Source organism: Quercus suber, unplaced genomic scaffold, assembly GCF_002906115.3.
Source record: "Quercus suber isolate HL8 unplaced genomic scaffold, Cork oak 2.0 scaffold_392, whole genome shotgun sequence".
Lineage (NCBI taxonomy): Eukaryota > Viridiplantae > Streptophyta > Magnoliopsida > Fagales > Fagaceae > Quercus > Quercus suber.
In genome coordinates, this window is record NW_027069844.1 from 609041 (window position 1) to 623075 (window position 14035).

Sequence of the window (14035 nt, forward strand, 5' to 3'; positions counted from 1 at the left end):
CACCCAAAAAAAAATTAAAAAAAAAAAAAAAAAAAAAAAAAACCAATACAGAGCAAATCAAAAATCAAACCACAGTCACGTCGTTGGCAGAGAAAACCAAACCCAATACAGTCTATGCAGAGCAAAATCAAACCAAACCCCATTACCCAATACTGCAATACAGAGGTGTTAAAAAAAAAAAAAAAAAAAAAAAAAAAAAAAAAAACCCAATACAGAGCAAACGAAACCCACGGTGAGACAGTCACGTCGCTCGCAGGTGCAGCTCGCTCCATCGCTCGTCGTCCTCGTCTAGTCGCCATCGCTCGCTCCGTCGCTCGTTGTTTGCCCCTCGTCGCAGATCGTAGATCGCAGCTCGCAGATCGGTCTCGGCTGCTCTGGTGCTCAGCCTCAAGGTATTTCTCTCTCTTTTTCTCTCTAACTCTCTCTCAGTCTCTCACACACTCTCTCTCTCTCTCTCTCTCTCTCTCTCTCTCTCTCTCTCTCTCACTGAGATGAAAAATATGAAATGAAAATGAATGTCTGATGTCTCTCTCTCTTTATTCTAGTCTAAGTTGTCTAACTCATTATCTCTCTCTCTTTTGAACTGTAAGACTCTGAATGGCTGCCGAATCTTTACTCTCCTTTTTTTTTTCTTTTTTTTTTTGAGAACAAATCTTTACAGCTTTACTCTTTAAATTTATTTTGCTTTTTGCTTGTTTTTTGGCTTTGTCTTATCCGTTGCTGTTGGTCAGTGTGTGTTGGTGTTGGTGATATTGATTGTCTTTTAGTGTAAATGTATAATGTGTATTGTGATTGTGAAATTTTTTGATTGGCAGGTTGTGATTGAGGGACGGTTTGTGCTTATCTGTTGAGTGGGGTGGGGGTACATGGGCTGATGGGCACAGGGGCTGGGTAGTAAATAATAATTAAAGCAGTGTAATGTGCTGTACATTACACTGTTTTAATTATTATGCTAGATGTATAATGTTTGGCTCTTTTAGTGTAATGTGCACAAGAAACTAAATAATATAAAAAATTAAAGCAATATAATTAATGACAAACAAATTAAAGTAATATAGATTATTGTTATGCTAAACAACAATAATTAAAGCAGTATAATTAACCAATACATTTAAAAGACAAATAAATTAAATTATGTTAGGCTAAATAATAATTAATAATTTTATAATTAATGAAACAATAATATAACAAATTATAATTTACAAAAGACAAACAAATTAATGAAACAACTAAACAACAATAATTAATAATTTTATTGTTACTGCAACAGTAGAAAGAAGTTTTTCAGCAATGAAATATATAAAGAATGAACTGTGCAATCGAATGGGAGATCAATGAATGAACAATTGCTTGGTTGTATATATTGAAAAAAAAGTAGTTTGTAGCATTGATAACGAGACTATTATGCAACGATTTCAGAATATGAAAACTCGTAGAAGGCAATTGTAAATTTTATGTATTTGCGTATTTTTTTATTGTTGTTGTCAATATATAAAATTTTCTTTTTATTAGATTGTGTAATTTATGTTTGTTAAGGAACACCCTGAAAAAATTTCCTGGAGTCGCCACTGGTGTCAAAAGGATTATAATTAATGTAATATGTTTGGTATGATTTGTAAAAGTGGTTCAAAGAATTTGTAAACATTTTTGTTCAAACAAAAGTTGAATTTGTTCAAAGTTAGGCAAAGTTAAATATTAGCATTGATACACCATGTTGAATATGCTAGTATAAATGCAGAAGCGAAAGTATAAAGTATAGAACACAATAACACACGAGGGTTACGTGGTTCAATATAACGGCCTACATTCACGAAGGATACCTTAAAGGGCTACATCAATAATATATTAGAGTGCAGTATAAATCCTCTATTATAATAAACCATAACATGTGTATATATAATAGACTAAACTCTAAACTAATAAACTTTTAGTACAAGTAGGAGACTTGGCTTGCATACAAAGTAGAATTAAGCTTGGGTCTATATTAATGGGCTAATATATCTCTAACACCTCCTCTCAAACTCAAGATGGTAGCTTGATGAAATCTTGAGATTTGATAAGGTTGAGAAGATACTCTTGAATGAAGTTTGGCTCTATGAAAGTGGTTTAGGGAAGGCAATGGTCTTGTAGTGTTGATGCAACTTCTAACGGTGGCATGGCTGTACCAAAGAGTTTTGATGGCAGCAGTGGGAAGCCAAAGAAGATGAACGCAACGAAGAAACACCAAGAAAGACAAAGATTGCTCTTAAATACATCGTAAGGACAGAAAATCATGGCCACAGAAAGGTGGCTCTAATACCAAGTTAAATATTAACATTGATACACTATGTTGAATATGCTAGTATGGAAGCAAAAGCATAAAGTATAGAATACAACACCACACGAAGGTTACGTGGTTCAGTCTTACGGCCTACATCTACAGAGGGTACCCTAAAGGGCTATATCAATAATATATTAGAGTGTAGTATAAATCCCATATTACAATGAACTATAACATGTGTATATATATTAGACTAAACCCTAAACTAATAGACTTCTAGTACAAGTAGGAGAATTGACTAACACACAAAGTAGAATTAGGCTTGAGCTTATGCTAATGGGCTAATATATCTCTAACAAGTAGAAACTTACACACGCTTGAGTGAGACTGTGTAAACCTAGCTATTTTCTATTTCTTTTCGTAGTCTGATTTCTACCAAACCTTAACTTATCTATATATATCTTCCAAAGCATGATTTTCTAGAGCATAAGGCTGCCCTACAAAGTAATTCTTGAGAGCCATTCTCCTTGAGCCAAAACTGAAAAATCATTTATATGATTATTCATTGTTGAGCTTAAACTAATATTAATACTTAGTGAGTTCATTGTTATTGCAAAAAAGGATTTTTTGTTGAGGAAGTTCGTGTAAAAGAACTCCATACTTTAGTCATTGTGGTGGGACGGTAATACACTACAAAAAAGAGGGCCTATAGTGGTATTTTTTTTAATGGCATTTATAAAAAAAAAAAAAACGCCACTATAGGTACTCTATAGTAGCATTTATGAAAAATGCTCTTATAGGTTTTCTATAGCCGCGTTTTTAAGGATCTATAATGTTGCTTTAAAACACTGGCTTATAGCAGCGTTTGGAAGTGTCTATGGCGGTGTTTTTCAAATGCCACTATAAGTCCTGGTCTTACAAGGGCCTAGAGTGGCATTTCGAAATTGCCATTATAGCCCAACACCGAAAATTAAAAAAAATATATATTTTTTGAAGGACTTATAGCGCCATTTCTCAAACGCCACTATAAGTCATGGTCTTATAAAGGCCTATAGCGGCAGTTGGAAAGCGTCACCATAGGTCCAAACCAAAAACAAAAAGAAAAAAATTTTAGGGACCTATGGTGGCATTTTTCAAACGCCACTATAGGTCCAACACAAAAAAAAAAAAAAAAAAAAAAAAAGAATATTTATCGCTCACTCTCTAACTCTCTCACTCTCATCTCTTATCTTTCACTATGTCACTCTCTCTCAACACCACACCACCGACCCACCCAGCCTATCCACGTCGCCGCCCATCACACTTGGAACGATCCACCCCAACACCAATCCCACTGCTACCCAGGCCACTAACGCTGAGCCATGAAGCTCAACCCTCCATCCTGACCTGTTAACCCTGATCAGGTTTCGGTCAGCCTAGATCGACTCCAATTAGAGCCTTCCCTTCCCATTCCCTTCTCTCTCTCTCTGCTTTTTTGTGTTTTTTTTGTCAGTAGATCTAGCATCGTCTTTTTTTTGTTCGTTCCTATTTGGCTAGTAAGAAAATGGAGGAAATGATGAACATTTTGAATGAAGTGGATATTCTATTATCTTTGTGTCTATGTCTTAATATGGATTTGGGTTTTGAATTTGAATTTTTGGATATGTTCTTGTGTTTCTAATCTTGTGCTTATGTTGAAATCTGGGTTTGTGTTCTTGGATTTGTGCTCGTGTTTCTAATCTTGTGCTTGTGCTTTTGTGTTCCTTTAATGGATTTGTGTTGGATTTGGGTTGTTTCGTTGAAGGAGATGAGATTTTATAGGTTTGTGTTTTTGTATTTTGGAGCATGTTGTGTTTATATTGTGGCATGTGTTTAACTTTTCTAGGCTTGTGTTTTGGTTTTTTTTTTTTTTTTTGTTTTAATTCTGTTTTGTATTTCTTAATTTAATTAAAATTAAAATTTTAATTTTTAAAATTTAAAAGCATTTAATTTATGTTTCATAAAGTTTTTTTTTTTTTTGGGTGGTTGTTCGCTATAGTGGTGTTTGAAACGTACTATAGTCAATTTAAAATATATATATATATATAAGGATTTATAATAGTGTTTTAAAACACCACTATAAGGCATGGACTTATAGTACCGCTTTTGTAAAATTCTGCTATAATTCTATAGTTACTGTACAATAATGGCATATATATATATATATAAGGATTTATAATAGTGTTTTAAAACACCACTATAAGGCATGGACTTATAGTACCGCTTTTGTAAAATTCTGCTATAATTCTATAGTTACTGTACAATAATGGCATTTTGTGGTGTCACTATAGAAAACGCCACTATAGCCCAAAAGGACTTATGATGGCATTTTTAGGACTTATAGTAACGTTTTTTAAACGCCACTATAACCCTTGTATAACCTTTATTTTTTTGTAGTATAAGTGAGACATTTTTGCTAAGATCTCATAAAGAATGGAGGTGTTAAGTTTTTATAAGATTATTATAACTATTTCTTTTATCATGGATTTTAAGGGATGGTTTTTTTTTTTTTTCCTCCTTTGAAAATATTTTTCGTAGATTTTCCACTTCATCATCAAAATTTGAATGACTTTTACTACTTTTATTATTGTTGTTTTTAAATTTGGTAATTAATAGCTAAGATTGAAATATTTGCTTGTGCTATCTATTCAAAGTTAATCGATACTTAATCAATTGAGTCGCTACTTAGTTCTTTAATTAGGGTCTAAATCAAGAATTTTTTTTTTTTTTTTTTTTACTTTTAGTTTACGGCGACTAACCAGGGGTTTCATTGGTAACTAATGGCCTGTTTGGAAGTTTGGAAAGGGAGGAGAGTAGAGGGGAGGAGAGTGAAGGGGAATGGTTATCCTCCACCTTGTTTGGATGTTTTTAAAATTAGTAAGGGGGGAAGTAAGTAATTAGTCTTTTCTCTTGTTTGGATTTTTTTTTTTTAAATTATGATGGAAAGGAGAGGCAATGATTTAAATAGACAAATTTACCCCTATTTGAAAATAGACTTGCAACATTGGCTTATGATTAATATGATTAATTTGTTAGATTAAATAATTATGTCTATTAGATTCTCAAAAAAAAAAAAAAATAATTATGTCTATTATTACTATTTTTTTTTCACTGCTACTCCTTACTGACCAAAAAAGGTTCAAGAAGTAGTTGATTAATTGTAGAATATATATTTCTCAAAAAAAAAAAAAGTTATGCAAACTGTATCCGGTCAATTTTTTGAAATATAATTTGTAACGTTAAAAAATTATTTTGTAAAAGGGTCATTAATTTGTAATGTTACAAATTTTAATTTTTAACGTTAAAAATTTTTAACATTACAAATTAATTTTTTTGGTGCATGTCATTGGTGCAGCATTAAAAAAACTTTTTGGTGCATTACGACATTAAGTTTTTAACGTTATTTTTTTTTGTAAAAGTATAATTTGTAACGTTACAAACAATATACGTAGTGAAGAATTTTTTGGTGGATGTAATGGTGCAGCATTAAAAAAAAAATTACGTTACAAATTACTCTTCGCTAATGCTCCTTACAATCTTTTTACAAATTAATTTAATATCAGTTTGTAATTTAATTAATATGACAAGGGTTAATTGGGGAATTCATTTGGTCAATAATTTATCTACTTTACTCTCCCTCCAAATCTCTCCAATCTGGAAGAATTAAAAATGAGGAGTTAAAGGTAGTTGAAACCCCTCCAAACCCTTCCCCCTTCTTCCTTAAAAAACTTCCAAACAATGTAATTTAATTACTCTCCCTCCCTTTACTCTACTCTCCTTCCTTTTTTAAACTTCTAAACAGGCCATAAGGGCTTTTAAATTTTAATTTAGGCTGTGTTTGTTTTGGGTGAAAATCACTTCTGAAAATGCTTTTCTGTAAATGTGGATGTTTGGTTGCGCATGGAAAATAAATTTTTTGGAAATTCTTTTTAGTTGACCGTGAGTCGAGAGTGAAAATCACTTTCGTTTTTATTTTACCTTCAAATATCATTTTCCGGAAAACAGAGAGAGAGAGAGAGAGAGAGAGCACGAAGAGAGAGAGAGAGAGAGAGAGCATGAGCCGCAAGCTCGAACCGCCGCTCCAAGCCCAGAGCAACCACACAAGCAGCCTTCCATGCGACAGTGAGAAAGAGCCCATCGCCGGCGACCTTCGACCCACAAACCCACGAACCCATCGCCTTCGACCTTCGACCCAAACCCATCACCTTCGACCTTTGACCCAGACCCATCGCCACGAACCCACGAACCCATCGCCTTCGACCCACCGATCTTCAACCCACTTTGCCGGTGACCCAGAGCCATCAACTTCACCGGAAACCCACGAACCGATCTCTCTCTGTGTGTGATTTTGATTTTTGTTGTTGTTGTGGTGGTGTGGGTGGTGGAGGAAAATAGCATTTTTAGAATGTTACCAAACACATGAAAATATTTTCTACAACAATTTTCATAATGCAACCAAACACTTGAAAATATTTTCCTTTCCCGAAAATAGCATTTCCGGAAAATAGACTATTTTCAGAAAAATATTTTACGGGAACCAAACACAACCTTAGATACAATTGAAACTTCCAAGATTTAATTCGTAATTAAATCAATCTCTCAGGTTTGGTTTTTTTACTTTACGAATCAAACTCTCAGGTTAATAACGTAATTAGCCATAGTCTCTTATAGTACTTTAGTTTTCTATCTAGCTATATCTTGCTTGTTCTTTCTTTCTTTTTTCTTTTTTTACTTACAACAATATAGAAGATGGGAATTTAAACTCAAGTTCTTCTTTATGGAAGAATCGGTAATGGAATTGAGCCAAAACAATATATATTTTTTGTTCTATATTTGTCATATAAGTAAAAGGGTTTTGATTCTCACACATCCACTATTTAACATCTCTTTTTTTTTTACATTCATTTTTATATGTTAAAATTTTGGCGTTCTCACTCTATGCGTGTGTGTGAAATAGTGGGTGTGACTGTGAACAAGTGTGAATGAATATCCTTTCCATTTAATTTTTATGATTTGTTAGTGATTTTATTCTTTAGCATTTGCATGGTTTGCTTATTTTAAATATCTTAATTATTTTTTAAAGTGGTTCCTCATTTTAAAAAAATAAAGTTTTAATAAGTTATACTTAGAAAAAAAAAAAAAAAAAAAAAAGTGAAAGTGCTAAAAAGTACTATATTGAAGTAAGTTTGGAGAAATTATCAGTTTACTAGGTATCAGTACAGCAAGCTTTATGTGGTGTTATTCTTCTTCTACTAAACCAGCTCAAAGGCTTGCAAAAAAGGCCAGGAACTATAATGATGTAATGTACATGTACTAGCTAGGAGGAAGATTCTCCACCAAAGTTTATTTGACACTGATGTATCCTTTGTTTAAATTTTCTCTCTATGAAACTGCTATCGTTTTTCGAAAAAGAAAAAAAGTTGGAGAAAATAAAGCGTAATAAAAAAGCACCTAGTCGCTATTTTGAGGGCCTGTATTTTCCATAGCAAGCAGAGGCAAGAAATGAAGGGCTAATGAGAATACTTAAAACCTTAGAGGAGATTGGAGTGCAAAGAAGATTAGATTGTTGAAGAAGATGAAAGCTCAAAGATTATGAAAAATAACAAGAGAGAGTGTGTGTGCGCGTGTGAAGACTGAAGTTATTAAAGGGTGAAAAGAAGGAAAAAAAGTATATAAAAAAAAATCAATAAAATTATATATTGTTTATCCATTTGTTTTTTATGATGCATAAAATCATCAGTGAGTTGATCGTCTACACACGCATTGAATGAGTTACTTGAAGAACAAAGAAGATGAAGAACCTATATAGAGAGCACTGGGGGTGCTGGCCAAAGACCCTGTAAAGATTAAGTCAGTGATAAAAGATTCTCCAATAATTCAAAAGTATAAGAGATAGGAAATTGTACATACCTTAAGGAAGAAGAGACCTAGTGCTTATATAGTGGTGTAGAGCTGACCAAAATCCCTTGAATGTAAATTAATGACAACTTTAAATTGTTTAATGAATAAAGTATGTTCTTTATCTATGGATTGAACTTTCGTGAGATATAATTTTTCTTATTTAAATTTATAAAACCGTTGTTTGCTTTGCCTTTATATGTTTTCAAGATAGTCATTATCAATTTTTTTATGAAGCTCAGTCTACAATTCTAAAAATAAAAATAAATAAATAAATAATTGTCTAAAGATCTTTCTGCAAGTTGATTAACATAATTATAGAAAAATTGGGAAAGAAAAAATCTATCTTATGTCAAGTTAAATAATTAAAAAAAAAAATTAAAAGGTAATATGAAACTATTGAAAATAACTCTATCTAATTTTTAAGGATGCTACCAAACATAAGAAAATGAAATAAATTTTCAAAAAATACTACTAACTATAGGAAACTGAGATAGTTTTTCAAAAAATAATATTTGGAAATATGACTAATTTGTTTAGAAAACATTAATGACAAAACAAACAGACAGAGTGTTAGCAAATATATGACCCAAATTTTAGTTTTTGTTTAAATTATATGTTTTTCTCATATTTAATCAAATATAAGATAAGGAAGAATGAAAGGATTATCAAATAGTCATAGTACATGGCAGGATAACTCATGTACCTTAAATTTGGTTGTCTATCATCCATTTGTTTGATTTAATTGGTGTTGGTTTTAAGTTATGCAATTTCTGAAATCTTGATGCTGGGGTCTGTAGTAAATTTCATTTTTAAATGGAAGTTAACTCTACACTTGATGTCAAATATGTATTATTGTACGGTCAATATATATATTCCACCTTTTGTTGTGAAATTGTTATTTGACTTTTAGGCAAAAGTTTTTAATTATTTGGTTCAATTTCAAGAATTGTGTGCCACTTCTTATTTCAGAGAGCCTCTATTAAGCAAATTATGAATAATTAAAATTTTATATCATTTCAAAAAGTGAATGCGTTACTGAAATGAATCTTATGTTCTTCCAGCAATCTTAGAGCCTTTTAAGCATGTACAGTCAGATCCCTTTCAAGCATATAGAAAATGATCCTTGGCTATAAAAATGGAAATGACAATGACAATGGGGTTTAGGTCAAGGTCAAAACCCCAAAGAAGTACTAAGACGCGCCTTGCAGCTTAACTGCTCTATGGGCTTTTCAATGATTTGAAGGCAAATAAGCATTGTAAAAGTAGATATATAGAATATGAGGGAATGGGGGGTTTTGATAGGTAATGGAGAATTTATGCAGACAAGTCGAGGAGCTTACTCAAACAATTATAGAAGGTTGAGCACCAAGATGGGGGCAATGGGTTATAAGGGGATTAATTAAGTGATTTTGGGAGAGAAGAGTAAGAATGTGCAATATCATAGCCCACAACTGTCAATAAGTAAATTGCTTATGGATAGTGTGAGATGTGGGTTTAAATTAGCAATGCTTATCATTTAATATTTAAATGAAATTTAACATGGTATATTCACAGATGTATGTATATATCATTGATTGATTAATGTATTCTATTAAATCATTCCTAGTTTTTCAAGGTTTTATGTCATATTTGTATCATATCATATCTATGTCCCTTGTTTTCTTTTCTTTTCTTTTTTTTTTTTTTTTTTTTGAGGAAGCTCTATGTCCCTTGTTGGTATCAATGCTTCCTTGTCATTATGATATCATCATACTCTTGAAAAGGAAAAAACCTAGTTAGATTTTGCAAATGTCATAATGGGGTGGGTGATGAGTTAAAGTTCCTCCTGACCTAATATGCTGGCCTAAGATTTGTGCATCAATTTAATTTGGAGGCTTGGATATTGGGAATTTGGTGGTGGAGAAAAAAATATGGCATCTTACTGGATGTATGGTTCTATGTGGTCAATGGTCTCTATGGGATACATACCTATCAAGAAAAAAAAAATGGTAAGAATGGGTTCGGACTTCAAATTATGGAAAAATATGGGGCGATATTCGTTTATGGCATGATGTTTGCATGCTTTAAATGATGAGGTTTGGTTTCTACTATTTTTAGTTCTCTGTCTTAGTTGAACATACTAAAATGTTAATTTCAGCTGGTGCAAATTATATCAATACTTTATGTTCTTTAATTTTCTCTATGAAGTAATGTATAGTAATGTATTAACTTGTCTTCCATTTTCCCTTTTTTTTTTTCAATAGAATTTTATTTATAATTGTAAATTTATATGATCAAGAGCTTTCTATCTTAACTAGTTGGCGCATCTTCGACATCTAGGATTTAAATCAAATTCTACTTTCTCCAACTATCGAATTATCTATTAAGAGAAAAAAAAAAAAAAAAAAAAAACCTATCAATTTATATGCTTTTTTCCTCTCCATGTGACTATATGACCCATCATTAATTAATCACTGTATAGCTTGATTATTGCTTATTTTTCTTGGCAAGAATGTAAATATTTTAGAGTATTATTTCATTCTTTGCTTCTATCGCTTATGCTTTACTCATATATGTGAATATATTGTTAGTCAAATTCCAACATCTTGAATTTTAGACATCAGACTATCTTTGTTATTTATTGCATATGGAGCTAATGTTTTCATACCTAGTTCAATAAATTACTAAAGTACTCTTACTAGTTACTATGTTGTATGGCAAAAGTATCATAGGTATAGGTATGGCAAAAGTACTTGAAATGGGTATAACATAAATATGACACCCGAAATAAAGTATATACACTTTCTTGATTTCAACAAATATATATATATATATATATATACACAGTCTGAAAAAATTCAGTCTANGAGAGAGAGAGAGAGAGAGAGAGAGAGAGAGAGAGAGAGAGAGAGAGAGAGAGAGAGGCTGTGTGTGTGCAAGAAAGCAAGAAATATGGAACCATGTGAGTCTCTCTCTTTTGTGTTAAAATCTCGGCCTCTCTCTCTTGCACTCACTTGCTATACTCTAGTCCATATTCCTAATACTGCTACTAGTGACTAGCCCCTACTAACCCAGAATCTCATTTCTTCACACACTACTACTACATCTTCATCAAGAACTTCACGCATACATATAGAACTTGTTCTTTTCACCATCTTCGTCTCTTTATTTTACTTTTTCATTTCTTGAATCCTTCTTCATGTTTATGCTTCTTAAGCGACCAAAATTGGGAATTGAGCCCATTTTTCAAACAATATAATTAGTAAGCATGGTTTCAAAACTATATTTTTTACTAATATCTCTAGTCTAAAAGACTCGATTTTGGGCTATAAATTGAGTCTCAGAGACTCGATTTTCATGGTCTAATCACGTCTGATGTGGCATTTTTTCCACATGGTAACCACCTGGAAATCAAGTCTCTAAGACTCGATTTATATAATTTAAAAAAAAAAAAAAAACTGATATTAAAAAAAATGAAGACACCCAAATCACTCATTGAAATTTACATCTCACAACCTTACCTTCCCAAACACCAAAATCCCCTCCCACCCTTATCTCCACCATTCCTTTCTCGGCTTTTCGACTCTGCCCTCTACCGTTGCCAGCACGACTCCTCCTCCTCTTCCTCTGATAACTGGCGTTGGGACTCGCTCCTCAAGAGCAAATCAAGACCTTTGATTCTTTCTTTAATCCTCACCTGAACGATCTTCACAGAGATGCCGGAATTGCTGCCGCCGACAACGAAGAGAAACGACGCGAAGAAGAAGAGCGACCCAGGCAACGCAACACAGGCCGCGCGACCCAGGCAGCGCGACCTAGGCAGCGCGACCCTAGCAGCATGACCCAAGCAGCGCGACCCATGCCGTGCAACCCAGACATCAACCCGATGAATTGAGGTGAGCTCTCTCTCCTCGGATTCTTTCTCTCTCTAATTTGATGGGTTCTTTCTCTCTCTAATCTGATGGGCTTTTTTTTTTTTTTTTTTAAATCTGGATTTTAGGTGGTTGTTGGGGGTGGATTTGGTTGGAGGCTTTTTTTTTTTTTTTTTTAAATCTGGATTTTAGGTGGTTGTTGGGGGTGGATTTGGTTGGATGTTTTGTAATGGTTGATCTGTGTTTGTGTTTTGTACTCCAACACTTGCTGAAATTTCATCTTTTCGGTCTGAGTGTTTTAAAGAACAAATCGAGTCTTTGAGCGTCGATATATAAATTAAGTTTCTAAAACTCGATTTTCAGGTGGACAAAGTGCCACCTTAGACCTGATCAAAACATAAAAACCGACCCTCAAAGACTCGATTTATAGCCCAAAATCGAGTCTTTTAGATTGAGATTTTAGTAAAAAATATAGTTTTGAAACTGTGCCTACTAATTATATTGTTTGAAAAATAGGCTTAATTCCCAATTTCGGCCTTCTTAAGCCCCTCCACTCTCCACCAACTTCCTTTTTAGATTGTAAAATCTCTTCTTTACAATCTTTTCGTTCCATTTCTTATTGAGTCATACATAGATCAGAAGAACAGTATCATCAATCTTATGATAATGATTCCGAACCTTTTCTTTAATGGTTTTTCCTAATTGAAACATATTTATCGTGTTGTTCATTCAGCCATGCATATAAATAAAGTGTTTCTTGTTTGCATTGTTCATTATTTTTCATAACTGATATGTATTACTTGCTAAATATATATGCTTTTTTTTTTTTAATGTATGTATTGCTTACTAAATTTCTCTTGCTCTTGCTTTTCTTGCAGGCCATAGATAGATCTATTTTCCGAATTTGCCAAACTAATTTAAGCAGCCTCGAATTAATGAGATTCGACCGATGTCGCATGCTGACCACGGTCACTCGCTCACTGGCGATGTTAAAAGATTGGCTGAGGTTGTTCTACTTTGTAACCGATTACTACATGCACCATGGCCGTAGCCAACGTGGAATTGTGAGCTAGCAAGCACACATGACCGATCATAGGGTGCATACTCTACATATATGCATAGGCCCCTCCTGTCTCACATTCCAAATACAAAATGCACCGTCAATTCCTCAATCCCTTGTTCGTTTTCTAGCTAATTGGCATTTTACATTTGTTGGAGTAAACAACATTTCTGTCATTCGACGGTTGCTATTAATTCAATATGATATGAATATATCGAATAGGGTAGCACTTTTTGAGTTGGTGGGGGAGTATTATCGAGGGTTGCAAGAGCAGATGTACGAAGAATTGTACCGAAAGTTGCGCCAAAACATGGTTGATGACTATTACGAATGGTTGAATCAAGAGATGGTCTATTATGGATGGACACAATTTGCAAGTCTCTTTGCTATTGAAATGTTTGTTCCACTGGCAGTTACACTCAGCGATTGGAGCACCCTACATCTACAAAATTCTTAGATCCTATATGCAAGTTTGGAGGCATGGTTTTGCTTTGACCTAGCTCGATTTTTATACAACTTTGCCAATAGTGTCAATTAGGATTTTATGTGCTTTATTGTTTTTCCTTTTTTGTTAGCACTTAGCACCTTTAAGAAGTATACGGTTGGAAGGAAAATCCTCTTGAAATGCATGTAATGAGATAGCATCTAATGTCATTCAAATTTCAATAGTTTTAACATGGTTATCATTTGCTAGGAATATTGTGGAGGATTTGTAACTGTAAATGCTTATGCGTTGCATCATAATCGTTTACATATTAATGAATGAGTAATTCATTTGTTCTTAAAAAAAAATGTAACTTCTTATCACTAATAGCATCTAACCTAACTCACGTGGGTCAATTTGGGCACGGTTGTAATTAGACTTAATTTACCAATTTCATTCCAACTAATCCACAAAATACAAAAATCAAAAATCAAAATAACAAAGGCTTTTAATAAATAACA